We start from the raw sequence: 27225 nt of genomic DNA, 5'->3' as shown, positions 1-27225 counted from the left end.
TCACCATTATTTCAGTGGAAGAGCCATGGAAACCCTGGAAAAATGGCATTTTTTTGGAATTTCCATGGCTTTTCTTTGAAATTATGGCAGACAATCACTCCCCACCACATGTTTCTGGTGGAACCTCTTCATCAGAGCATTTCCTGTCTTAATTTTAGATATTCAATTTTCTTTTTATCTTTTAATTTAATTGTTTTTGTTCTGATTTCTTGCAAAGATAATTAATGTCACCTGCAAATAACAAAAAATCTGCTACAGAGCCAACCATCATCTGAACTGTAGACTTCAGCCTTGCAATTGAAGTAATACAGATTTAGTGCAGGTCAAAGTGATTTAAAACCTTAAATTGTGCTGCATGCTCAATAATTTTGTGCTAATCAAGGCGAGAGATACCAGTTATGGAATGGAACATCTTATCAGGTCAGTTTTGTGCTGTAGGCCTTAGCCCAGGTGGAACTGCATTGGCATGCCCAGACTCAATTCATTTTAGACCACTACAGCCAGCAGAAAAAGGGAATTTTCATCCCATCAGTCTGGGTTGAATCCAGATATAAGAAATGAAGGGACAGTGCGCGTATCCACCGAACCAACCAATTCCCCTCAAACCTGTGTCAGATCTATCAACAGTTTTTGATATAAATGCTCTTGCACTCAAGAGCAATGTCATTCCTGAGATTCTTTGTTCATGCAGCTTCTCCATGATTTAAATAGAATTTTTTTTTCTCATCTTTTGTGTAATGTTGAAACATAATGACTTCAATAGATGTAGCAAAATTAGCATGCCAAGTTGCATTATTCAATCAATTTCTTCCACTTGCTGCTGTACACAGATTGAGCATTAGGCTTCCCAGATGTCGCAATCATCTCCAATTCCTGCTAACCCCTCGCCAACCCCTTGCTGTAAAGCCTTACGCATTTAACCGATCTCGCTCAATAGTTAATTTGTCAGCTGTCTGCTGGCCGATAGAAGTCATGATGTGGAGATGCCGGTGATGGACTGGGGTTGACAATTGTAAACAATTTTACAACACCAAGTTATAGTCCAGCAATTTTATTTTAAATTCACAAGCTATCGGAGACTTCCTCCTTCCTCAGGTAAATGTTAACAGATAGAAGTTAACAGATCGTCCGTTCAACCTGAAGCTATAAATTTTCTGAGCAATGCTGCTTTTAATTTATGCCTTCCTTTTAATACATCTTGACTGGTTCCTGCAACTCAAGTTAAGCAACTTTATGATAAATTCTTAAAAAAGCACGGCACCTTAATACATGACGATCAGGCAAATTATATGAAAAACAGCATCTATTAGAGAGTGATTAATTTTCTTTATCCAATCATAATGACAAGTAGTCCTATCTTTAAACAACAACTTGCATTTATATAGTGCATTTAACGTAGTCGAACGTCCCAAGCTACTTCACAGGAGCGTAATTTCAAACCAGGATGAAGCTGAACAGAAAATAAAAATTAATCATATTTTGTGCTGAATCCTGAAAGACTGATACCAAATAGTGGGAAAAAATGGCTCAAAGTAATAAAAACATTCAACAGTGGTGGCAGAATGAAGCAACACTGAGTAGCAAGAGATGGGCTACAACTACTCTGTTTTGGTATAAATTCAGCATACCATAAAGAAAAGAATGAACTTGCATTTGTATAGCACCTTTCAGGACCTCAGGACATCCCAAAAGTGCTTTGAAGTGTAGTCAAATGTGGCAGCCAATTTGCACACAGCAAATTCCCACAAACAGCAATGAGATAATGACCAGATAATCTGTGTGGTATTGGTTGAAGGATAAATGTTGGCCAGGACACCGGAAGAACTCCCCTGCTCCTCTTTGAATAGTGCCATGGGATGTTTTACGTCCACCCGAGAGGGCAGACGGGGTCTCGGTTTAACATCTCATCTGAATGTACTGCACTGAAGTGACAAATGACCTTTAGCAAAACAAAATTAATTACAAATAAAATTATTCTTGGTCATACCTTGTAATGTAATTTTCAGATTGTAGTACCTGACATTAGTGCTGCCTGTTGAGTGTTTTTCCCTCCCCTGCCATTGCTTGTTTGAGGTTTGTGCCCAAAACTAAAGTTCTGAGCATCTAAGAAAAAAAATATTGTAGGATTCAGACAGCTAATGGAATATGGCAGGGAGATACAACTGCAGGAAACTCAAGAGCCCAACACTTCTGAATTAGTTCCAGCAGTCCAGTAGGTTTTGTCATTGATTTTTCACCATTTTGTGAGGATGTGGTTTGCTCTGTTGAAAAATGCAAGTGACATTGCTTTGAAGCAAACATTATAATTTCAGGAAGGATTGGGCAAGCACATACCTGCAGATTGATCCGTGCCAATGCTACCAAGCAACAGCATCACACTGCAAGAAATGACTGAGATCGAAGCTGTCCGAGACTGCTGTAGTCATCAAATGACTTGGAGTTGTCTGGCCCATGATCAATTTCCCTGAACTTAGAGCAGGAAAAATCTAAATGATCTTTATGCCACAGTTCCTGCTGGTGCTGTGCCAATGAATTCAACCATACCCTCTGCAAAGTTGTACTACCACCTGGACAGATAACAAGGTTACTGGAAGTATTCCTTTTTGAAATGAAGGTACAAGGAAAATGAGGGAATAGGAGTAGCAAAATGGAGGATACACCGCTATAATCAAAGAAAAGAGTAGGTGAACAGTTAACTGTTTAGGTAGAAGTGAAGGTGAAGGATACAGAAACTTTGCAGAGGACTAGGGAGCTTGTTATAAATTGACCATAAGTGAGGCCACGTTGCAACTGAGATCAGCAAGTGTTTCTGTAAGTTTTACGTGGAACAGCAGGCAGAAACATTTTGGAACATCTTTTAGATAAAGTTTGGAGTTTAGAAGTTAAGTCATTTTCTCAAATCTAGAACATAACCAACATATCTTGTAAATGCTTCTTCTTAAAACAGTTAAAATGGTGCAGGGTGAGAATTAAGCTTATCTAAGGGTAGATCTCTTTAGTAATGAGAAAACCAGTGTTTGCCAAAATGCAGAAAATTGTCTTTTCTAAAGTGGGTTGATAAGCTTTTAATCCACTAACTGAGACCGAGATTGTAACCAGACTTAGACGTGTATTGCATAAGATAACTAGGAAGAGCCCCCTATGTCCATCCATATTTGGCAGGAATTTGAGTTTTTGTCCAATTTCCTTTCCAAGGATTCCAGTGAATTTGCTGAAGAATCAAAGAAACTGACTAAATTCCAGCTAATGTATGACACCCCACCCCACACCCTTCCCTGGGCTTCAAGCCATTTGTAAACATATATTTTTAGAATGCAAGAGTAAACACACTATTTAGAATGGCAGGGGTATAAACTGTAAATTATATCTAGATGAGCTACAGAAAACAGGCAAACAGAGATCAGTGGGGAAAAAAACTGTCCTTTCTAGCAATGGAGTTGCCTCCTGCTAAGTATGATTTCAGTTACTAATGCTTTTGAAGGTCCATGTCTTTGTTGGAGCAACAACTGCCAGATTATTATTGAAAAATCATGAGACATTTTAGTCTCGGAGTCAGGTCAATTGAGAAATGATTGAGGATGAAGGATTCTTCCAAATATGGATTTTGTCTGTAATCATCCTGGCTATGGAAACAAATGAAAAGCTACAGATAAATAGGCTGGTAAGAAATATAAGCAAAATAATTATGGGATTATAACCAAAAGAACTTTATAAACAGTAATTATTTTGCTCTATACTGCTCAAGACTTTGTTCTCAATTAGAGGATGGATGGTCAAGCGATGATTGGCGGTGGCTCCAAATAATGAACAAAATGGTGTGGGATCAAATCAAATATCCTAGAGTGTCTGGTAAATAAAACTGACCATCTTTATGGATGGTCTATTAAACAATAGACCATCATGGTGTTTCAATGCCAGCTAAAATCAGTTACAACACACTAGATAATTTTGGTAATGTGACTAATTTTTTCTAACTATTGTTGGCTCCTCAGTGCTAATTAGAAGCGATAACTACACAACACTAGAACATTCTGTTTGTATAAGCAGAGTATTAGTCGAATCAAAGTTCTGAATTGGATGAAGAAGTGAAGGAAAGAATGGTGTTTAATTTCAAAATGTCAACTTGAAAAGACAGATTTTACCAGTACAGTATCTACAATTTGTTCCAATAAATCAGCTTGGTCATCCTTAGTTAGGTATTAGATGATAACTCATGTAAGCTTACTTCTTATAGGCCAGGTTCTGCAAAGGAGCAAACGTACAGCCACCTGGTGGAATTGCTTCAAAAGGGAAGTAGCATTCAGAATATAAAAAAACTACTACTTGTCTGTTACTTTTCTAGATCCAGTGTGAAGAGCAAAATACCAGGGCTACAGCAGGAGGATAGAGTCAAAAAATTTCCTAACCTCCATAGGTCCCAGCAAACCCTGAAAGACGACAAACAATGGGTGAAAAGGCACTCGACAAAAAAGAAAATGAATTCAACAGTCTATCAGAATGAAGAAATACTGACCAGCAATATTTTTTTTAAAGAATAAATGTCACTCTATCAATTGGCTTTTAATACAATTTAATTGCAAGTAAATCAGGGGATTTCTGGATGACCCTTTGGGAATAAGTAGCTCTGAGATAAGAATTGCCTACTGTTGATTAGTTTTCCTTACTAGCTATTTTTTTAAAAATTCGTTCATGGGATGTGGGCATCGCTGGCAAGGCCAGCATTTATTGCCCATCCCTAATTGCCCTTGAGAAGGTGATGGTGAGCCACCTTCTTGAACCGCTGCAGTCCGTGTGGTGACGGTTCTCCGACAGTGCTGTTAGGTAGGGAGTTCCAGGATTTTGACACAGTGACGATGAAGGAATGGTGATATATTTCCAAGTCGGGATTTGTGTTACTTGGAGGGAAACATGCAGGTGGTGTTTTTCCCATGTGCCTGCTGCCGTTATCCTTTTAGGCGGTAGAGGTCGCGGGTGTGGGAGGTGCTGTCGAAGAAGTCTTGGCGAGTTGTGCATCGGTGGTGAAGGGAGTGAATGTTTAGGGTGGTGGATGGGGTGCCAATCAAGCAGGCTGCTTTGTCCTGGCTAATGTCGAGCTGCTTGAGTGTTGTTGGAGCTGCACTCATCCAGGCAAGTGGAGAGTATTCCATCACACTCCTGACTTGTGCCTTGTGGATGGTGGAAAGGCTTTGGGGAGTCAGGCGGTGAGTCACTCACCGCAGAATACCCAGCCTCCGACCTGCTCTTGTAGCCACAGTATGTGTGTGGCTGGTCCAGTTAAGTTTCTCGTCAATGGTGACCCTCAGGATGTTGATGGTGGGGGATTCAGCGATGGTAATGCCATTGAATGTCAAGGGGAGGTGGTTAGACTCTCTCTTGTTGGAGATGGTCATTGCCAGGCACAAATGTTACTTGCCACTTATCAGCCCAAGCCTGGATGTTGTCCAGGTTTTGCTGCATGCAGGCACGGACTGCATCATTATCAAAAGGGTTGCGAATGGAACTGAACACTGTGCAATCATCTGCGAACATCCCCATTTCTGACCTTATGATGGAGGGAAGGTCATTGATGAAGCAACTGAAGATGGTTGGGTCTAGGACACTGCCCTGAGGAACTCCTGCAGCAATGTCCTGGGGCTGAAATGATTGGCCTCCAACAACCACTACCATCTTCCTTTGTGCTAGGTATTACTCCAGCCACTGGAGAGTTTCCCCCCTGATTCCCATGGACTTCAATTTTACTAGGGCTCCTTGGTGCCACACTCGGTCAAATGCTGCCTTGATGTCAAGGGCAGTCACTTTCACCTCACCTCTGGAATTCAGCTCTTTTGTCCATGTTTGGACCAAGGCTGTAATGAGGTCTGGAGCCGAGTCCTGGCGGAACCCAAACTGAGCATCGATGAGCTGGTTATTGGTGAGTAAGTGCCGCTTGATAGCACTGTCGATGACACCTTCCATCACTTTGCTGATGATTGAGAGTAGACTGATGGGGCGGTAATTGGCTGGATTGGAGTTGTCCTGCTTCTTGTGGACAGGACATATCCAGGCAATTTTCCACTTTGTTGGGTAGATGCCAGTGTTGTAGCTGTAGCTAGAGGCATAGCTAGTTCTGGAGCACAAGTCTTCAGCACTTCAGCCGGGATGTTGTCAGGGCCCATAAGCCATTGTTGTATCCAATGCACTCAGCCGTTTCTTGATATCACATGGAGTGAATCGAATTGGCTGAAGACGGCTTCTGTGATGGTGGGGATATCGGGAGGAGGCCAAGATGGATCAGCCACTCAGCACTTCTGGCTGAAGATAGTTGCAAATGCTTCAGCCTTGTCTTTTGCACTCACGTGCTGGACTCTGCCATCGTTGAGGATTGGGATGTTCACAGAGCCTCCTTCTCCTCCTGTTACTTGTTTAATTGTCCACTACCATTCACAACTGGATGTGGCAGGACTGCAGAGCTTTGATCTGATCTGTTGGTTGTGGAATCGCTTCGCTCTATCTATAGCATGTTGCTTCCGCTGTTTAGCATGCATGTAGTCTTGTGTTGTAGCTTCACCAGTTTGGCACCTCATTTTTAGGTATGCCTGCTGCTGCTCTCAGCATGCTCTTCTACACTCCTCATTGAACCAGGGTTTGTTGGTAATGGTAGAGTGAGGAATATGCCGGGCCTTGAGGTTGCAGATTGTGCTGGAATACAATTCTGCTGCTGCTGATGGCCCACAGCGCCTCATGGATGCTCAGTTTTGAGCTGCTAGATTTGGTAGGGATTTTCAGAATGCTTCTCCATTCTTGATGGAAGGTAATCTTACAGTATATTTGAGATACAGCAATAACACCGGTTTCTCTACCTCAATGCAGAAAAAGCATTTGATCCGACATTCACTGATCTGATTCACTTGTATATAAATCGATATGTGCTAGCTCTAATAGATTTGTGTCGCCACCTTTCCCTTGATACTGAAACAAACATCAAGAATTCAGGCAGTCAATTGCAATCGAAGATGAGAAAATTATACACAAATTTTGCCGGTATGTGGAAAGCATTTTATTTCTTAAACCCACAGAGTTTACTACATTTTCTGTTTCAGTTCAGTTTAGAGAGCTTTCCAATTTCACGTATGCATGGCTTTCTATCAACAGACTAATAATTTTCTAAGCAAGCCAGCATCAGTTATACTAAATACACCAGAATCTTAGTTTTTCTTAAAAAGAGTAACTTGCAAATATTTGCTTTTTTTGATCTAAATGTGGCAGAAAACACATGATAGAATTAAATGGAAAATCCAGACTGATTAAAGATTTTGAATACCGAGCAATCAGAATAGTGTATTTCCATATATAGGAATAGGCCTTTCCAGTACTATATTTTGAATGATTTTTTAAAAAATGGTGCTGGATAGATTTTTTTTTAAATGAACACTAATTCACATGGTAGGAACAATAATTCCAGGTGCTATGTGTACAGTACTGTAAATGTCCTCATGAAGATTTCCTCTGAATGTATTTCTAATTTTTCCACAAATATCAAATAGAACTGATTAACGGTTTTGACATAAAAAAAACTAGAAAATTTCCATGGGCGTATTTATTATACATATTGACAAAAATAAATCTTCAGACTGCTCTTAAAAGTACAAAGTAAAATACATTCTAATAACCACTTGCTAAATAAATAGCTACGTGCTAAAATTAAAATTTCCAAACAATAAAATCTGTGATGCTTAAGGATTACTGGATGTAAGATTATGCAGAAGAATTAAGCAGAGGCGTCTTGATGTATTATTTATAGCAAAAACTCCAGAGTGCAAAGACAGCAATTTAGCTTTCCCCGGGCCTGCAAGGATGCAACGAGACCACGAATGCCATGACAAACTTAGAACACCTGGACCAGAATTTGAGAAATATAGTTCAGAGAACTTTCCAATCTCAGATATGCATAACTTTCAATCAACAGATTTATAATTATTTAAGCAAGCTTGCATCAGTTATACTTCAGTACTCCACCAGAATCTTGAGTTTTTCTAAAACACATAGCAACTTCACAATATTTGCTTTTTGAGCTAAATGTGGGAGAAAACATATGATGGAAAATAGACCTAAAGACTAAGTAAAGATTTTGAATAGAGAACAATCAGAACAGTTGAAATGTGGGCTTGTATTGATGTCTATTAATCTGATATAGATTTTAAGAAAATATTCAATGTACTTAAAACTCCATAAAAGGAAAATTGATGATCAAATATAAATAAATAGTGACAGTTAATTTTTTAAAACTGTTTATCGCATTCAGGTAGGTATGTGCTTGTAAATGTCCATATATACATGTATGGGTCACATACATAAACACGCATGGTTAGATACACACGAGTGTACACATAAAACTGACACTTGGGGCTCAGGAGGTAACAATAAAACCCAGAGCAATCACAAATTTATCAATTTTAATCTTCATCCAACAAGCCTCTGATCAAGGAAGCCTTTCTTTTCTGATTCACTATGGCGTGGGAGAAGAATGTCTTCTTATATTGGTCACATTAATGCAAGTTGGTGCAGTTTGATTGCCATTTATTTTTTCTCAATCATATGCATTCTGACGAAATGCTTGATTTTGTATTTGGTCATGTTATCTGTGCAGTGTTCAGAGTGGCTTTCCATATGAAATTTTATTTATTTCCATGGGTTGAACAAACTACTGTCCATCCAACTTCCCTTCCTGGCTTCCATACTGGCTAACATTGTAAATGGTTCCCTCACCTCAGGCATTGTCCCCTTCTCCTTCAAAACTGCTGTCACCACCCCTTATTCTAAAAATCCACCATTGTCTCCTCCTTCCTTGCAAACTGCCAACCACCTTTTCTTCTCCAAAGTCCTTGAACACGTTGCTGCCTCCCAGATCAGTGCCATCTCACGTGCAACTCCCTGTTTGAATTCCTCCATTTGGGTTTTCACCACTTCCACAGCATCAAAATTGTCCAAACCAAAGTCACAAGTAACATGCTCTGTGACTGTGGTGCATTATCCCTCCTCGTCCTCCTTAACCCCTCTGCAGCCTTTGACATGGACGACCACACTATCCACCTTCAATATACCTCCACTTGCAAACACCTAGGAAGAGACTGTCTGGCCCTTCTTGGTCATATTGATGTTTGGCCTGACCATAGTAAGGGGAGAGGAAAAAAATTGAGGGGTATGTACCTCACATTAAAAACAGTTCTTTGCACCATCAGTACTCGCATCAGAGAAAATGTATAGAATTTATTTACTGCTTTTGAGTGTCTTGTGGGATTTGCTGTGTTTTGCATTGTTTTCACTGGTGTTTGGGAGCGTCTGTTGTGGAATTTGAAATGCATCTGTTGTCTGTGGTTCTTGTTGTTGCTAAGCTGGTGTTTCTGGTGAATAATATTTGTTTCAGGTCCCCTGAAGCGTAATCAATTTCATTTTGGAAGTCTGTCAGGATGTCATCACTGCGAACTTTAACCCTTAGACTGCCATTTATTGAGTTCGGTTTTGTATTCAAATTAATGTGTGGGCTTTCACGGGGCTGGAGGTTAAACTGTTAGACAATATATATTGTAATAACTTTGGTCTTCATTTGTACAAAGTTTTTGTTTCATTTCCTCGGTCTTTCCGTTTGAGGTGTGAATATTTGTTGTCTGTACACTGAAATATTAAAATGTTTTGACGGCAGCTGATGGATGTATCTATGCTGCACTATTGATGGTTAGCGTGGACTGTTTTAAAAGGCAGTTATGTAGGTGCGCACCTGTGTGCATCCTGTTGTACAAATTATTTTCTTTTTAAATTTGATGCTCATCAAGGTAAGGGATGTTAGCGTTAGGGAATGGAACTCTTCCTCTTTCAGGCAACATCAAGCACTTCCAGGTCAGGTATAGCACAGCCTGACAGTGTAAAGTTCCCTCTATTCTGTGCCCAACGTATCTCAGCCCCAACTTCACCAAACCTCGCTCCAGCCTGAATTTTCTGATCACTGTTATTTTAAAATCCATTTAAATTAAATGGGTTACCCCTGAATGGAAAATCCAGGCTTCTCTATATCTCTAGATCAGGGGTGTCAAACTCATTTTCTGATCTGATATCCTGGCACTTCGCATGGGCCATATTCGGCAAAAGTTATTTGGACACTCTGGGGTAGAATTGGTATACCTTTCACCCGTTCTTTGGGCGTAAAATGGGTGCAAAGTGCACCAATTTCTGGGCATGACATCCTGCACCTAATCTGCACCGGCAGCATGGCAGCCACCATATTGGTCCTCACTGTTTTTGGGCGGACCTAGCGGCTGCCTGAAATCAATATTGGAGACATTAAAATAAGCAAAGGGTCCTGCCCCTGTTTCGAGACACTTCTGCAAAGTGCGTTAATAACTAGGTGCAGCATGCGCCATGCAAGATCCAGTTTTTCCAGTTCAACATCAGCCCTTAAAAGGGACTGCTGAAGAAACAGTAGGGAACGAGTACCTCGTCCAGCTCCACAGCACTACTGCAGGCCACCGCCACCCCACGTTCAACCCCATCCCCTGCATTTTCCTTCATCCACCGCCCAGGATTTACTAGCAATACAACAGGCTCTGGGTGAGCCTCGGGCTCTAGCTACCAATTCTGTGAGATCATGAGCAAGGAGCTGTCAGTTGAGATGGGGGTGGGTTGGGGGGGGTTGTAGTGGTCAAGCCTGGGGTTGTTTGCACTGAAAGCCTGGGGCTGAGGGAGTGGGACACTCAGATCTTGGGGCCGAATGGGGAGGTGATGTCACTGAGCAGGGTGGCAGGTCACTGCTGCAGCGCATGATTTAAAAGGCGCAGTTCTCCTGGGCTCATAGAATCATAGAATGGTTACAGCACAGAAGGAAGCCATTCAGCCAGTCAAGCCTGTGCTGGCTTTCTGCAGCTAGTTCCATTCCCCCACCCTTTCCCCATAGCTCTGCAAATTGTTTCCCCTTCAAGTACTTATCCAATTCCCTTATGAAAGGGATGATTAAATCTGCCTCCACCACTCCCTCGGGCAGTGCATTCCAGATCATAGCCACTCGCTTTGTAAAAAAGTTTTCCTCATGTCGCCCTTGGTTCTTTTGCCAATCACCTTAAATCTACGTCCTCTGGTTCTTGACCCTTCCGCCAATGGGAACAGTTTCGCTCTATCTATTCTGTCTAGACCCTTCATGATTTTGAACACTTCTATCAAATCTCCTCTCAACCGTCTCTGCTCTAAGGCGAAGAACTCCAGCTTCTCCAGTCTATCCACGTAACTAAAGTCCTTCATCCCTGGAATCATTCTAGTAAATCTTTTCTGTACCCTCTCTAAGACCTTCACATCCTTCCTAAAGTGCGGTGCCCAGAATTGGAAACAATACTCCAGTTGTGGCCGAACCAATGCTTTATAAAGGTTCATCATAACTTCCTAGCTTTTTACTCTATGCCTCTATTTATAAAGCCCACGATCCAGTATGCCTTTTTAACTGCTTTCTCAACCTGCTCTACCACCTTCCACGACTTGTGCACATATACCCCCAAGTCTCTCTGTTCTTGCACCCCCTTTAGAATTGCCTCTCCTCGTTCTTCCTACTAAAATGCATCACTTCGCACTTCTCAGCATTAAATTTTATCTGCCACGTGTCCATCCATTCCACCAGCCTGTCTATGTCCTCGAAGTCTATCATTATCCTTCTCACTATTCAATATATTTTCAAGTTTTGTGTCATCTGCAAATTTTGAAATTGTGCTCTGTCCAATTTATTAATATACATCAAGAAAAGCAGTGGTCCTAGTACCAACCTCTGGGGAACACCACTGTATACCTTCCTCCAGTCCGAAAAACAACTGTTCACCACCATTCTGTTTCCTGTCGCTTAGCCAATTCCATATCCATGCTGCCACTGCCCCTTTTATTACATGGGCTGCAACTTTGAGGACAAGCCTATTATCCGGCACTTTATCAAACGCTTTTTGGAAGTCCATTTTCACATCAACCGCATTGTCCTCATCCACTCTCTCTGTTACCTCATCAAAAAAACTCAATCAAGTTAGTTAAACATGATTTTCCTTCAACAAATCCGTGCTGGCTTTCCTTAATTAATCCACACTTATCCAAGCGACTGTTAATTTTGTCCCGGATTATTATTTCTAAACATTTCCCCGCCACCGAGGTTAAGCTGACTGGCCTGTCGTTGCTGGGTTTATCCTTACACCCTTTTTTAAACAAGGGTGTCACATTTGCAATTCTCCAGTCCTCTGGCACCACCCCCGTATCTATGGACGTTTGGAAGATTATGGCCAGTACCGCTGCAATTTCCATCCTTACTTCCCTCAGCAACCTCGGATGCATCCCATCCGGACCAGGTAACTTTTCTACTTTAAGTACAGCCATCCTTTCTAGTACCTCCTCTATCAATTTTTAGCCCATCCAGTATCTCAACTACCTCTTCTTTTACTGTGTCTTTGGCAGCATCTTCTTCCTTGGTAAAAACAGATGCAAAGTACTCATTTAGTACCTCAGCCATGCCCTCTTCCTCCATGCGTAGATCTCCTTTTTGGTCCCTAACCTGCCCCAATGAATGCCATTTTATCAAACATTTCTCAGTGCGACATCTAGGCATTAGTGTTCCATAGAGTGACTTTCTGATAGTCTTTGTATTGTATGATGTGATCTCATATATTCTCCAATGTAAATGTGGCTCACATCTGTTGCAAGCATTGGTTTCCAGGAGGTACATCTGGGAGGTGCATAAGTTGTATAGCTTCTTTCTCCAGCCTTTTGCCCAATTTGTTTAGTTACCTTAGTTTTAAAGTCTACAATTAGTTAACTTAACTAGTATGCTTCTCTTTTCTTGAGAATAGCACCAGCTCATATAGATATATGCATTGATAAAGTAGTTAACTAGGCATTGAATTAAACACACAGTAGGAGGGAAAAATGTAATTGTCTCCAATGAACCAGATTAGACAAGGGTTTTGTGCTAAATGAAGCAGATGAAAAGGGATTACTTCCTCAGGTAGTGTAGGGAGTTTATGACCTCAGCTACCTTAGCTCCTGCTGATGGCAAAGAGCAGACAGAAGAAATGTGTCACTGACAGACAGAAGGGAATATTCCCTTAATTGGGCAGATAATTGCCTTGTTCAGAAACAAATGCAGAATTCTGCTTTTTCTGGCAATGAAAGCTAATCTTTATCATTTGGAGCAAAGTTTGTAATCCTGGGCCCACATTTCCCAGGACCCTAGGAATCCTGGCCATTTTAATGATTCCAAAGTCTGTAAACCCACTGCCTAGAAATCCAAAATCCCAGGAGAAACCACCTAAAAATCATGACAGTAAGAAGTTTACTCAAATCACTAGGAACAGCACAGCATGTGCAATTCTGAGTGACTGAGAGAAGGGAAGCCACAGCCAGATAGAGATCGAGAGCGAAAGGAACAGGTGAGGGTGGAAAGGAGCCATAACTATAAAGAGAACAGTAGATGAGAAGAGAGAAGCCAGAACCGGAGAGATACTGCAGGATAGAGATAGTGGAACACAGGACATAGGAACAGGAGTAGGCCATTTAGCCCCTCGAGCCTGTTCCGCCATTCAATGAGATCATGGCTGATCTGTGACTTAACTCCATAAACCCACCTTAGCCCCATATCCCTTAATAACTTTTGCTAACAAAAATCTATCAATCTCAGATTTAAAATTAACAATTGAGCTAGCATCAACTGCTGTTTGCAGAAGAGAATTCCAAACTTCTACCACCCTTTGCGTGTAGAAGTGTTTCCTAACTTCACTCCTGAAAGTCCTGGCTCTAATTTTTAGGCTATGTCCCCTCGTCCTAGACCCCCCCCCCAACCAGCAGAAATAGGGTAGATAGAGAGAAACTAACAGTTTCCCTTAGTGTCTTGAAAACTTTGATCGAATCACCCCTTAATCTTCTAAATTCCAGGGAACACAACCTTAGTTTGTGTAATCTCACCTTGTAATTTAACCCTTGGAGTCCAGGTATCATTGCAAATTTAACCCGGTAGTCAAGGAGAGAGAAAACAGGGATCTACAGGCCAGTTAGCCTGACATCGGTAATCGGGAAAATGCTGGAATCAATTATTAAGGAAGTGGTAACAGGGCACTTAGAACATCATAAAATGATTAGCCAGAGTCAACATAGTTTTATGAAAGGGAAATCTTGTTTAACAAATTTATTAGAGTTCTTTGAGGAAGTAACTAGTAGGGTAGATAAAGGGGAACCAGTGGATGTTGTATATTTGGATTTCCAAAGGGCATGTGATAAGATGCCACATAAGAGGTTGTTACGCAAGATAAGGGCTCATGGGGTTGGGGGTAATATATTAGCTTGGATCGAGGAGTGGTTCATGGACAGAGAGTAGGGATAAACAAGTCATTTTCAGGTTGGCAGACTGTAACTAGCGGGGTGCCGCAAGGATCAGTGCTGGGGCCTCAGCTATTTACAATCTATATTAATGAATTAGATGAAGGGTCCGAGTGTAGTGTATCCAAGTTTGCTGACGGTACAAAGGTAGGTGGGAAAGTAAGCTGTGAGGAAGGCACAAAGAGGCTGTTATAGACAGTTTCCTAGAAGTAAAGGGAATTAGGGGTTACGGGAAGCGGGCAGGAAATTGGACATGAATTTAGATTTGAGGTTAGGATCAGATCAGCCATGATCTTATTGAATGGCGGAGCAGGCTCGAGGGGCTGATTGGCCTACTCCTGCTCCTATTTCTTATGTTCTTATATAAAGGGATATAGACAGATTAAGTGAGTGGGCAAGGTGGTGGCAGATGGAGTATAATGTGGGGAAATGTGAGGTTATTCATTTTGGTAGGAAGAATAGAAAACCAGAATATTTTTTAAATGGTGAGAAACTATTAAATATTGGTGTCCAGAGAGACTTGGGTGTCCTCGTACAAGGAGCACTGAAAGTTAGCATGCAGGTGCAGCAAGCAATTAGGAAGGCAAATGGCATGTTGGCCTTTATTGCAAGGTGGTTGGAGTACAAAAGTAAGAAAGTCTTGCTACATTTGTACAGGGCTTTGGTGAGACCACACCTGGAGCACTGTGCACAGTTTTGGTCTCCTTATCTAAGGAAGGATATACTTGCCTTAGAGGGGGTGCAACGAAGGTTGACTAGATTGATTCCTGGGATGAGAGGGTTGTCCTATGATGAGAGATTGGGTAGAATGGGCCTATATTCTCTGGAGTTTAGTAGGATGAAAGGTGATCTCATCGAAACATAAGATTCTGAGGGGGCTTGACAGGTTAGATGCTAAGAGGTTGTTTCCCTGACTGGTGAGTCTAGAACTAGGCAGCATAGTCTCAGTATAAGGGGTCAGCCATTTAAGACTGAGATGAGGAGGAATTTTTTCACTCAGAGGGTGGTGAATCTTTGGAATTCTCCACACCAAAGGGCTGAGGATGCTGAGTCATTGGGTATATTCAAGGCTGAGATAGATAGATTATTGGACTCGAGGGGAATCAAGGGAGGGATATGGGGATCGGGTGGGAAAGTGGAGTTGAGGTCAAAGATCAGCCATGATATTACTGAACGGCGGAGCAGGTGGTGGTCGACTTCTGCTGCTATTTATGTTCTTATCATTCTAGTAAATCTACACTGCACTCCCTCCAAGGTAAATATATCCTTCCTAAAATGCAGTGCCTAGAACTGAACACAGTACTCCAGGTGTGGTCTAACCAGGACTTTGTATAGCTGTAGCATAACTTCTACCCCTTTGTATTCCAGTCCTCTAGATATAAGGGCCAGCATTCCATTAGCCTTTTTGATTATTTTCTGTATCTGTCCATGACATTTTAATGATCTATGTACATGGACCCCTCAGTCTCTTTGGACCGCCACTGTTTTGAGCTTTTCACCATTTTGAAAGTACTCTGATCTATCCTTTTAAAGGTCTAAAGTGGATGACCTCACACTTGCCGACATCAAAATCTATTTGCCACAGTTTTGCCTGTTCACTTAATCTATTAATATCTCTCTATAATTTTATGCTTCCATCTACATTGCTTACAATGTTGCCTATCTTTGTGTCATCGGCAAACTGGGATATCTGCTCTCTATCCCCTCATCTAAGTCGTTAATAAATACAGTGAATAGTTGAGGCCCCAACATAGATCCTTTTGTGACACCACTAGTCACATCCTGCCAATTTGAGTACCTGCCCACTATCCCTACTCTCTGTCTCCTGCCGCTCAGCCAATTTCCTAACTAGGTCAATAATTTGCCCTCAATTCCACGAGCTTCAGCTTTAGCTAACAATCTCTTACGAGGGACTTTATCGAATGCTTTCTGGAAGTCCATATAAATAACATTCATAGACATTCCCCTGTCCAATACTTTAGTCACTTCTTCAAATCAGGTCCATCAGACATAACCTACCCATTACAAATCCATGCTGGCGCTCTCTGATCAGCTGAAAATTTTCAAGGTGTTCAGTCACTCTATCTTTAATTATAGACACTTGTAATTTCCTGGCAACAGATGTTGGGCTAACTGGTCGACAATTCCCTTGTTTCCCTCTCTCAACTTTCTTAAATAGTGGAGCGACATGTGCAATTTTCCAATCTCAAGGAATGGTTCCTGAATCGAGAGAACTTTGGAAGATTATAGTTAGGGCATCTGCAATATTATCACCTACTTCCTGGGATGGAAACCATCTGGTCCTGGGGATTTGTCACTCTTTAGCGCCTTTATTTTCTTCATTACTGTTAATTTGCTTATGTTAATTATGGTGAGTCCCCGTCCCTGATTCAAAACTAGTTTCCTTGGGGTGCCCAGCATGCTAGCCTCTTCCTCTACTGTAAATGCTAAAGCAATTAATTATTTAACATGTCCACCATTTCCTTCTTTTCATTTACAATATCACCATTATCAGTTTTTAAAGGGGCTCTTGACCACTTCTTTTTCTAGAATAATTGTAAAAAAAATTTGGGTTGATTTTGATATCCCTTGCAAGTTTCTTTTTGTATTCCCTTTTTGTAGCTCTTGCTATCTGTTTTGTCACCCTTTCCTGTTCTTTGTATCTCTCCCAGCCGCCAGAATCTGGGCTATTTTTTGCATTTTTGTATGTTTTTTTGGCATCCATGTCTTATTTTTGGCCCTTGGGGTATAAACAGGCTCTGTATCAAGTTAAATTCTTTTTTGAACACCTCCCACTGATCTTCTGTCATTTTACCCATTAACAGATTTGCCCAGTTTATCACGAACAGTGTCTGTCTCATCCTATTGACCTCATCGGCCTTACCTAAATTTAGCATCTTAGTAGCTGTTACAGGTTTCTCCCTTTCAAACAACATTGAACTCGATTGTATTATGATCGCTATTAGATTAATATTCAAGCACCGTTAGGCTGTTAACTAAATCTGGCTCATTACTCATTACTAAATCTATTAAAGTGGAGCGAGGTACAAATGAGGGACAATGACTGGGGGCACAATATTAAAGTGTCCTTAGCGCCAGTGAGGGAAGGAGAGGAGACAGGTGAAAGCCAGATACCCTTGGCGATTGTGAGCAGGAGCTGGACAGTGCTGTATGCACCACAGCTTCAGAAGCAAAAAAGCGCAGGTTGTTGGAGCACTAAAGTACTTATCAGGTTTTACTGGCTCAAAACTGTTGGGAGTTGTAGCGTTTAGAAGTTTGTAAACATTAAAAAAGAGTTGAGAAGCGAGAGGGTAGATTTTTGTCTTCACCAATGGATGGTAATCTGGCGGAGCAGATTACCCACCCATTAAAGACCCTGTCCGATTTTCATTCCATTGATTTCAATCGTGCCGATTCGATATTAGGCAGGTGACCTGCTTCACCAGATTACTGCCCAGGCGGTGAAAATGAAAATCTACCCTCTGCGTTGTTCTGCATCATTCCCCACCAACTGAGAAAAGGGGCTCAATTTTAAAAGCAAAGTCCAGGTGCGTGGGGAATGGGGGGAGCATGGAAAATCCTGTTTTTTTTGGGAACGTGCAGAAATTCCAGCTCCAACACGCCAAGAACGCGCACGACCCAGACTCATCTAGGTACACGTGCGCAGTTCCCGAACCTGGAAGTCCTGCTGGCAATTAAAGCCGGTTGGATGATATTTAAAGCAGCAATTGACCTAGTTAAGTAGTTTAAAAATGAATAAATGCAATTTACAATGAAGGCACGTGATTTCAACGCTGCCTCTAAGTGTTTCCCGTGCTGTGTGAAACACGTCATGGTGAAGGAGACATATTTCAGCCGGCAGCCATTTAAATCCCTGTTTGACAGATGGGGATAAAAGGTGAGTTATTGCAGCAGGGCACTCAGTTCTCGGACAAACTTTTGTCTGGGAGATCTTTGTGCTTAGACCGAAAATTCTTGGTTTCCACTCAGAATTGTTCTGTTTACACGTATTTACCAACTTTTCGGACCCCCTCTAACTGATACCATGAGGATGGGTGGGGGGGGCGGGGGGGGACGCGATGGCTGCGTTCACCACTACATCAGAGGACGAGGAACATCACCATCCTCGCCAGGCACAGCGTGCACTTCCGCCACTTGGAGCTCCACAACACAGTGCTCCGCCACAGGCACCTGCACAAGAGCACGGAGGGGAACAACAGAGAGAGCGACGTCGCAGGAGGCACTACCCTCGTCAGAGGGTCAACAGGCCATGGCTCAGCTTCCTGGACCTCTCTGAGGAGCAGTAGATACGGAGGCTGAGAATGAGTCACCAGGTGGTCACAAAGATTTGCAGCCTCCTTCACGCCTAGCAGCATCTCATTACCGTCGCAGTTAAAGTGACCACTGCCCTCAACTTCGTTGCCTCCGGATCATTCCGGGGTATCACTGGTGACATCGCCGGGGTCTCTCTGTCGTCTGCCCACAAGTGCATAAGACAGGTCACCGACTGCTCGCTTCGCAGGGCCTCACAATAAGTCAGTTTCCCCGTGGACAACCTCAGTTAGACGGAGGGGGCAGTGGGATTTCACTCTGTGGCTGGTTTCCCACGTGCACAGGGTGCAATCAATTGCACGCGTTTAGCAATCCGAGCACCTCCACACGAGCCAGGACTGTTCATCAACAGAAAGAGTTATCACTCCATCAACACTCAGCTCGTTTGGACCACCGCAAAAGATTTCTTCATCTCTGCGCCAGATTCCCTGGCAGCTGCCACGATTCATTCATTCTGAGGGAATCCAACAACCCGGGCCTCTTCCACGCACCGAACACCCTTAAGGGCTGGCTCCTCGAGGACAAGGGATACTCCCTGCTCACATGGCTCATGACACCTCTGAGGAACCCCATCAGTGAGCAACAGCGTCGATACGACGACAGCCACATCACCACCAGGTCTATAATTGAACATGCAATAGGGATGCTGAAGATGCGATTGCGGTGCCTCGATCGTTCTGGGGGAGCACTTCAATACGGACCAGTGAGAGTGGGTCGCATTATAATAGTGTGTTGCGGAACAGAGAGGGGTACCGGATGATGAGGCCCATCCCCTCATCCAAAGCTGCCATCCACACTGAGGAGGAGCAGGAGGAGGAGGAGGATGAACCCACGGGCAGAGCAGCAGCTCACCTCACTGCTCGTGAGGCTAGGGAGTCACTCATATGGGAACGGTTCTTGTAAGATCAGAAAGTTAGACGAGTCCAGTCCTCACACCACCTGGAAAGACCAGCGCCAACACCAGCAACCCCCACATCCTCCTGCACAAAAAACAGTCCTGCAACTACACATACAGCGACTGTAAAGTAACCCACAGGGTGGCATCCAATGTCACCGTTCATGGTGAAGCACATGGAAGGGCGCTACCATAAAAGCCAGTCTAGAATGGGCAAGACATGGTAGTAGTGGTGAGAATGATAACATTTAATGTGACTTTAACAAAAAAACATATATAAATGAAAACCATGACAGTCTGTCAGACACCCTTGTGAATACCCTTCGTGATCACAAATCCTTAGCTGTTGTCTTCCTACCACTTCTATGTGGTGCATCCCCTGTGGCTGCAGCAGAGGTAGTGGCAGGTTGCTCATGTCCATGGCCGGACTGCTTGGATGCTTTCAGCCGACGCCCCCAGGTTTTGGAGCCTGTGAGGGCCCCGCCAAAGACTGCTCCACCCGCACTTGTGCAGCGACAAACTCGGCCACCTGGAGAGGAGGCAGCATTACGGGTACTGGTTGAGAGGGGGACAATGAGTGAGACATGGGAGTGCTTTGAGTGGCGTCAGCACTTCCATGTCCCCTTTCGCCATCATCCCTCTCCTGGACCATCACTCCTACCACTCTGCTGGACAACAGTTTAGAGGACATGTGTGATGCCTTGGAAGCCCAGTTGTAAAGTTTTTGTCTGTCTATTTAAGGCGGCAGAATGTTGTTCACCCTGAGTCCGAACGGCCGTTGTCGGGTCCTGAATGGACTCATTTGTGAGCCATGCTTGAAGCTCAAAGGAGGCCAGCCTTCTCTCCATCACAGACATTTCAGCAGTTACATGCAACACTATCTCAGACAGTTCCTCACGTCCCTGTGACACTATCCCAGAGATTCCCTCACGTATCTGTGACACCATTCCACTCATGCAGGAGTTGGACTCCTCCATCCTCTGCGCGATTGGAAAGTGCACATGGCACCTGTTCCAGTACCTCACAAGTGTGCTGCTGTCCCTCGATCATTCTCCTTTTAAAGAATGGCCCCCGGGGTTCAGCATCTGCGTCCGGCTGAGCAGAGCCTGGAGAGGAGTGAGTCCACTGACACGGAGTCTCTACGGCTACCCCTGCCACCAGTGTCTGCTCATGCTCACTTGTGTGTGGTGACTCACCAGATGCCAGTCCAACTAACTGACTGACTACTAGGACCCACCGAGGTGTGAGTATCTGCACTGGTGGATGGCTCACTAAGATGTGATGGTGCGCCCTCAGAAGCCGGCAGGTCCTGAGGAATCGCCCTCTCTTGTCGCTGCAGTCGTTGAATGGCCTGTAAGAGAACAGAGGGCAATATTAAGCATCATCACAGATGTGTCACATTGCGATGAGCATACTGAGGTGTTCAACATGCCAATCATTGTTAACATCAATTCATGTGTGTGATGAATGTCAAAGTTTTGTCACCAGATGTTTGTGGGGTGCCAGTCTCGGCGTTCCCAACGGACAGGCACTCGAGGGTGTGGCTGATCTCCAGGGCCTCCTCCTCCGTGTCTTGAGGGCCGGTATTTGTTGTGGCCCCCCCTCCAGTCCTCGCCCTCTCAAGTGCATTTTGCGCTCTCTTTTCCTAGAAGGGGAGAAAGTACAGACGTGTGACTGAGTGATGGTGAAGTGGCCAACCGATTAATGCATTGCTTTGGGTGAGGCTGACTGTGAAAGAGGTGCATCAGAAGGTGAGTATCAGATAAAGACATCACATTGGATCAGGATTGGGGTGAGTGATAGTGGTGGGGTCACAAATGGGGAGGTGAGGAAGTGCAGGTAAGTTGAGGATGAGCCTATAGTGGGTGTGAGGAGTGATGTGATGCAGTAGTCTTGGCAGTGCAGAATGAGTTTGGGGCGGGGGCGGGGGGTGAAGGGAGTTGATGTGCACCACGGAATGCAGGAGAATCAGTAAGTGTACTCACTTTTGCTGACCCAGTTAGGTCATTGAAACACTTCCTGTGCTGGACCCAGGTGCAGGATATGTTGCTGCTGCTGGTCGAGCCAGGCCTTCTTGGTGGCAGAGGCAGGGCACTTCCTCCTATCGGCCGGGTAAAATAGTTCCCTCCTCCTCCTCCTCACCCCGGCCAGAAGCAACTGAAGTGAGGCATCACTGAATCTTGGAGCAGCCTTGCCCCTGTGCTGCTCCAATGAGTCTTCTTGCTCTTTAATCCAGCAAAATCCATTAGAGCAATGGCCCTTTAAATCCAGACGCTCCAGCTGACAACCGGTCATGCGGATGCGCAGTCCGCCCACTGCGCAGCTTTCGGACTACAAACCCAGAAACAAGGTTAAGGGGTACCAATTAAGTCTCGATCGCGTGGGGAACGGTAAGTTTTTATTAGTTGGGTTTGCCGCGGGCCCATTGACACACCGCCCCACCCCCACCCCCACCCCACCCGCTACCATCCCGTCGCCATTTTAAAATTGAGCTCAAGGACTTGCTTTTCATTTTTTCCCCTTTCCATTCAGGCAAGGCTCCACTCCGATCTCTGCACTAGCAACCACAGTCTTTACATGCTCAAAACAAATTTTCTATCACAATGCCTGTTTTTTCTTTTTAAAATGTCAACTTTATAAAGAACTTTTAGCTGTTTTCTGAATAACCCTGAGCATTAACTCAGTAAAATACATTTTATACTTCAAGTACTATTATCCATTAATTCAGTTTGATGAAAATAACAACCATTAACTAATTCTGTTCCGGCTTCCCAACGTTCCATCCTTCGGCCCCCTCCTATTACTCATTTAATTTGCCCCTCAGTAACATTATCCATAGGCATGCAGTCAGTTTTCACACATATACCAACAACATGCACCTCTTCAACCATTGTCGACAACTCTCGTCAGACTTTTGACATCAAGTTGTGGATTAGCTAGACATTTGCAACTGATACCCGGACTTCAAGGGTTAAGTTACGAGGAGAGATTACACAAATTGGGGTTGTATTCTCTAGAGTTTAGAAGGTTAAGGTGTGATCTGATCGAAGTTTATAAGATATTAAGGGGAACGGATAGGGTGGATAGAGAGAAACTATTTCCGCTGGTTGGGGATTCTAGGAGTAGGGGGCAGAGTCTTTCAGGAGTGAGATTAGAAAACATTTCTACACACAAAGAGTGGTAGAAATTTGGAACTCTCTTCCGCAAACGGCAATTGATACTAGCTCAATTGCTAAATTTAAATGCGAGATGGATAGCTTTTTGGCAACCAAAGGTATTAAGGGATATGGGCCAAAGGCAGCTATATGGAGCTAGATCACAGATCAGCCATGATCTTATCAAATGGCGGAGCAGGCACGAGGGGCTGAATGGCCTACTCCTGTTCCTATGATCAACTAGAAGACTGAAGGCATCTTATTCAAGAATTACAATTGGTATAAAAACTCCATATTCTTGACTGACTCCATTCACCTTCCAGACAGCTTGCTGAGGCTGAACCAGATGCTTTGCAATCTCATTGTCGTTTTTGATTCAGAGTTGAGTTTCAAACCCCAACTATCAAGACCACTTACTTCCACCTCCACATCACCACCCAGTTGTGCTCCAACTTCACCCCCACTATAATATTTAGCCACATTTCCATTACTCCCAGAGCTGATTTCTCCAACATCCTCCTGAGCTCCACCCTGCACAAATTCCAGTTTATCCAAAACTGCCACCCACACTAAGTCCCACTCACCCATCTATGACCCATGCTCACATCGCCATTGACTGCTGATCCCCGAACACACTAAATTCAAAATCCTCATTTACAGGTCCGTCTGTGCCTTGCCTCTCCCTACTTTTATGACCTCCAATGTCCTGTGTCTTAGCCCATATGCTTCAGTAATCCTATTCTAGCCTCCTGTGCATCCTACCCACCCTTCACTCCAACATCCAGTGGCACAGCTTTCAATCCCTATACCTTCTTTCTGGAACTTCCTCCCTGATCCCCTGTTTTTCTACCCATTTCAAAAGCCTCCTCAAAACCTATTTTTTAATCCATGTTTTTGGCCAGCTTTCCTTATTCTTCCATTACTGCTCAGTATTGATTTCTCCTCTGCTTTGGGGCATTCTACTATGTTAATGGCTCTATATAAAATGTAAGTTTTGTTCATGGTAATGCTCTTAATCATTCTTAACCGCAATGAGCAACATGTAATTCCATTCACACCTGATAAAAACTATCTAGCAGTAACTTTTGAAACTCCAAACTAAAGCAATACATCATGCAACAAAAGTCACAGCTAAAACTATTTGCTGGGGTCAATTGCCAATGGTATCTCAAACTGTAAATAGGATAGGATTAAGTGGAATTAAAAACTAAGCATTAAATACAATCAGTGATCTGATCTCATCTTTCTTTCTGCGGTTTTAGAAATGTACACAAGATTATAAATATATAACTATTATACATTCCAGGACTCTCAGCAATTACAACACAGCATGTTTGAACTGCTCCCTTGGTCCTGATAAATAGTAAAAAGCTTAACTTATATATGGAACTGTTAATTGGATGCAAGATATTTATGACTTAGTGTAACAGTAAAGCCTCACATAAATAGCATGCACTATGATTAGAAAGAACAGATAGGAGAAGGCAACTCCTAAGTGTTCAAGCGACTGACCACTTGACTCAAGAGGAAGATCATGTTGTGGGCCTGTGCGCTAGGAGAACAGGTCATGTCACGGAGGAGGCACTGGTCACAGGAAAGTCCTATTTGTATCTACTCTCTGCCTGACCAGATGAGTATTACAGCTAAAATGATGTGATTACCTTAAAGGGACTGTATTGCTCCACTCACTGATGGAACAGATACATGTTAGTTAGCATACCTCTAGACTAATTGGCATGCCGCGAAACACATGAAGTTATGGTGTAATGCTTCCTTACCAAAATCTCCTTAAATCTATTAGTTCTGCGATCTGCTCGACATGCCCAGAACATATTCTTCTGATTTGGGAGTCAAGCAGCTAATCACACAAACGATATGCCCATTAACTACAATTGAAAGCTGATTTTAACTTTTGGCAGTGGTGGAAAATGGGTGGTAATGGTTCAGCTGCCCATTATACAACCTGCCCAATTTACCTTTCCATTGAAGTCAACAACAATGAAAAGTGCCATAGAAGGTCCAATTGTATATTATGAGTTGCCACAGTAACATCCCAAGACCATTATCCTGTGTTATTTTAGTTTGTTAGCATTTATTTTTCAAAGCACGTGGGTGAACTTGAGGATGCAAAGTTATTTTGAAGATTGCATCATCAATCACACTGGTTTAAAGTGAAAATATATCCTCACATGGGTGGCTGCCTGTGGCCTTTGCTAAAATCACATTCTGTAGTTAACAATGAGGGTGACAAGATGCAACTAAAATCCACCTTCTGAATCAGCTAGGCCTATACCAAGAGTTGGACGCCAACTGAGCCCCCCTGCAAACTAATGAACCCCACTACAGCATAGTCACTAGGGGGAGACTCTTGCCCCAGTTGTAACAGGCAGAATAACAGGCATGATTGAGCCAGGATAAAGTATCAAATCTGATGGAGAGGAGATAAAAAAAATTCCATGCAGTAACGTCACTGGTTCAGATAGGAGAATCAGAACAGTAAAAATAGCAGTTGGATTAGGGAAAGGCAGAATTCTCAAAGAATGTCCAAATAAAGTGGGAGTAGTGAGTTATTGCAGAGTATTGTGCAACAGACATATACAAGACAGTGATTAGAGAAGATAGATCCAATAGAAGAGCTAGGATTGGAGGTGAGGAAAAGGTCTAAGGGATTAGCTGAAATACTGGGATGATCAGGATAACTTTAGGCTTTTAAAAAAAAAATGTGTTGATGGGATGTGGGTGTCGCTGGCGAGGCCGGCATTTATTGCCCATCCCTAATTGCCCTTGAGGAGGTGGTGGTGAGCTGCCTTCTTGAACCACTGCAGTCCGTGTGGTGAAGGTTCTCCCACAGTGCTGTTAGGTAGAGAGTTCCAGGATTTTGACCCAGCGACGATGAAGGAACGGCGATATATTTCCAAGTCGGGATGGTGCGTGATTTGGAGGGGAACGTGCAGGTGTTGTTGTTCCCATGTGCTGGCTGCCCTTTTCCTTCTAGGTGGTAGAGGTCACGGGTTTGGGCGATGCTATCGAAGAAGCCTTGGTGAGTTACTGTCGTGCATCCTGTGGATGGTGCACACTGCAGCCACGGTGCACCGGTGGTGAAGGGAGTGAATGTTTAGGGTGGTGGATGGGGTGCCAATCAAACGGGCTGCTTTGTCCTGGATGGTGTCGAGCTTCTTGGGTGTTGTTGGAGCTGCACTCATCCAGGCAAGTGGAGAGTATTCCATCACACTCCTGACTTGTGCCTTGTAGATGATAGAAAGGCTTTGGGGAGTCAGGAGGTGAGTCACTCGCCACAGAATACCCAGCCTCTGACCTGCTCTTGTAGCCACAGTATTTATGCAGATGGTCCAGTTTAGTTTTTGGTCAATGGTGACCCCCAGGATGTTGATGGTGGGGGATTCAGTGATGGTAATGCCGTTGAATGTCAAGGGGAGGTGGTTAGACTCTCTCTTATTGGAGATGATCATTGCCTGGCACGAATGTTAAATTAAATTGTCAAAGTCATCAAGATTGCTACTTGATGACTGACAATTTAACAGTGGACTTAACATTAGTACTGGCTGGATTTGAAGAGAAGTGAAACAATTCTTGATGTTAAATACTGAAGTTGTTAAAAATGGTAATTTCAACAGAGGGGAAGTTAGAATTGATTAATTAAATTTTGCTGAACAAGAAGTAAATTCTAGATATTTCTCAAGGTTAGAAGAACCATAGAGATAGCAGATGAATTACTGAAGTCAAGAGCTAGAGTTATCAGCACGGACGTCAGAATAAACACGTGCATGCAGCAGAGAAAGGGAAAAGCTAGAAGGTGAGTCATTCTGCTCCAATACACCCCTTAGCTAGCAGATATAGAATGACATTGGCCAAGGTCTGGGAGCTTCTTGCCTGCCCCCGATCAGCTGCAGAATAGTGCGCGGCACAAGAGGTTAGATGGGGGACTCCAGACAAGAGGAGAAAGTAATTTTTAAAAATGGGAGAAGACACAAGTGTGGAAAAGAACTGAAGTTATTGCAACTATAGGAACAGTTGAAACACAGGCATGGAATCTGCTCCTGCTTCACCTCTAACTTCTCCATGGTTTCTTCGTCGAACTGTATAGATTGTTGAAAACAGATTTATAAAGCACTCTGGGATTGCCATTTCTCTGACAATTTTTAATATTTGATTTTTCTATACAATACCTCCGGCAAAATTTGGGTTGTTCACTCCTGTGGTACATGTACCTGTGCTGGCACCATGAGGGATGGGGGCTGTACTGGAACAATTTTCTAATTTAGGCCACTCCCCATTATTTGGATGGTCACCATGCTCATAGAAAACATATCCACCAGTAATTTCCACGGGGGTTCTGCATATGTTCCAACTATTCCTTCATACAAACATGTCCCTAATGTAACTGTCCATTTGCTGCATTCTGTTCCCTTTTGCAGCATACCTTCATTCTACAGAAGCTACTTGGCACATTGGCAGTAGGGG

At 43.2% G+C, this 27225-nt stretch overlaps 1 protein-coding gene across 1 annotated transcript in view; it reads right to left on the bottom strand.

Moving 5' to 3' along the window:
* Positions 1 to 27225, bottom strand: part of slc24a2 (solute carrier family 24 member 2) — a 271927-nt gene that overhangs the window by 232095 nt on the left and 12607 nt on the right. The window lies entirely within an intron of this gene.

The sequence above is a fragment of the Heptranchias perlo genome, chromosome 4, assembly GCF_035084215.1.
Source record: "Heptranchias perlo isolate sHepPer1 chromosome 4, sHepPer1.hap1, whole genome shotgun sequence".
Lineage (NCBI taxonomy): Eukaryota > Metazoa > Chordata > Chondrichthyes > Hexanchiformes > Hexanchidae > Heptranchias > Heptranchias perlo.
Note: the sequence above shows the minus strand (reverse complement) of the source record. Positions and strands in the feature narration are given on the sequence as shown.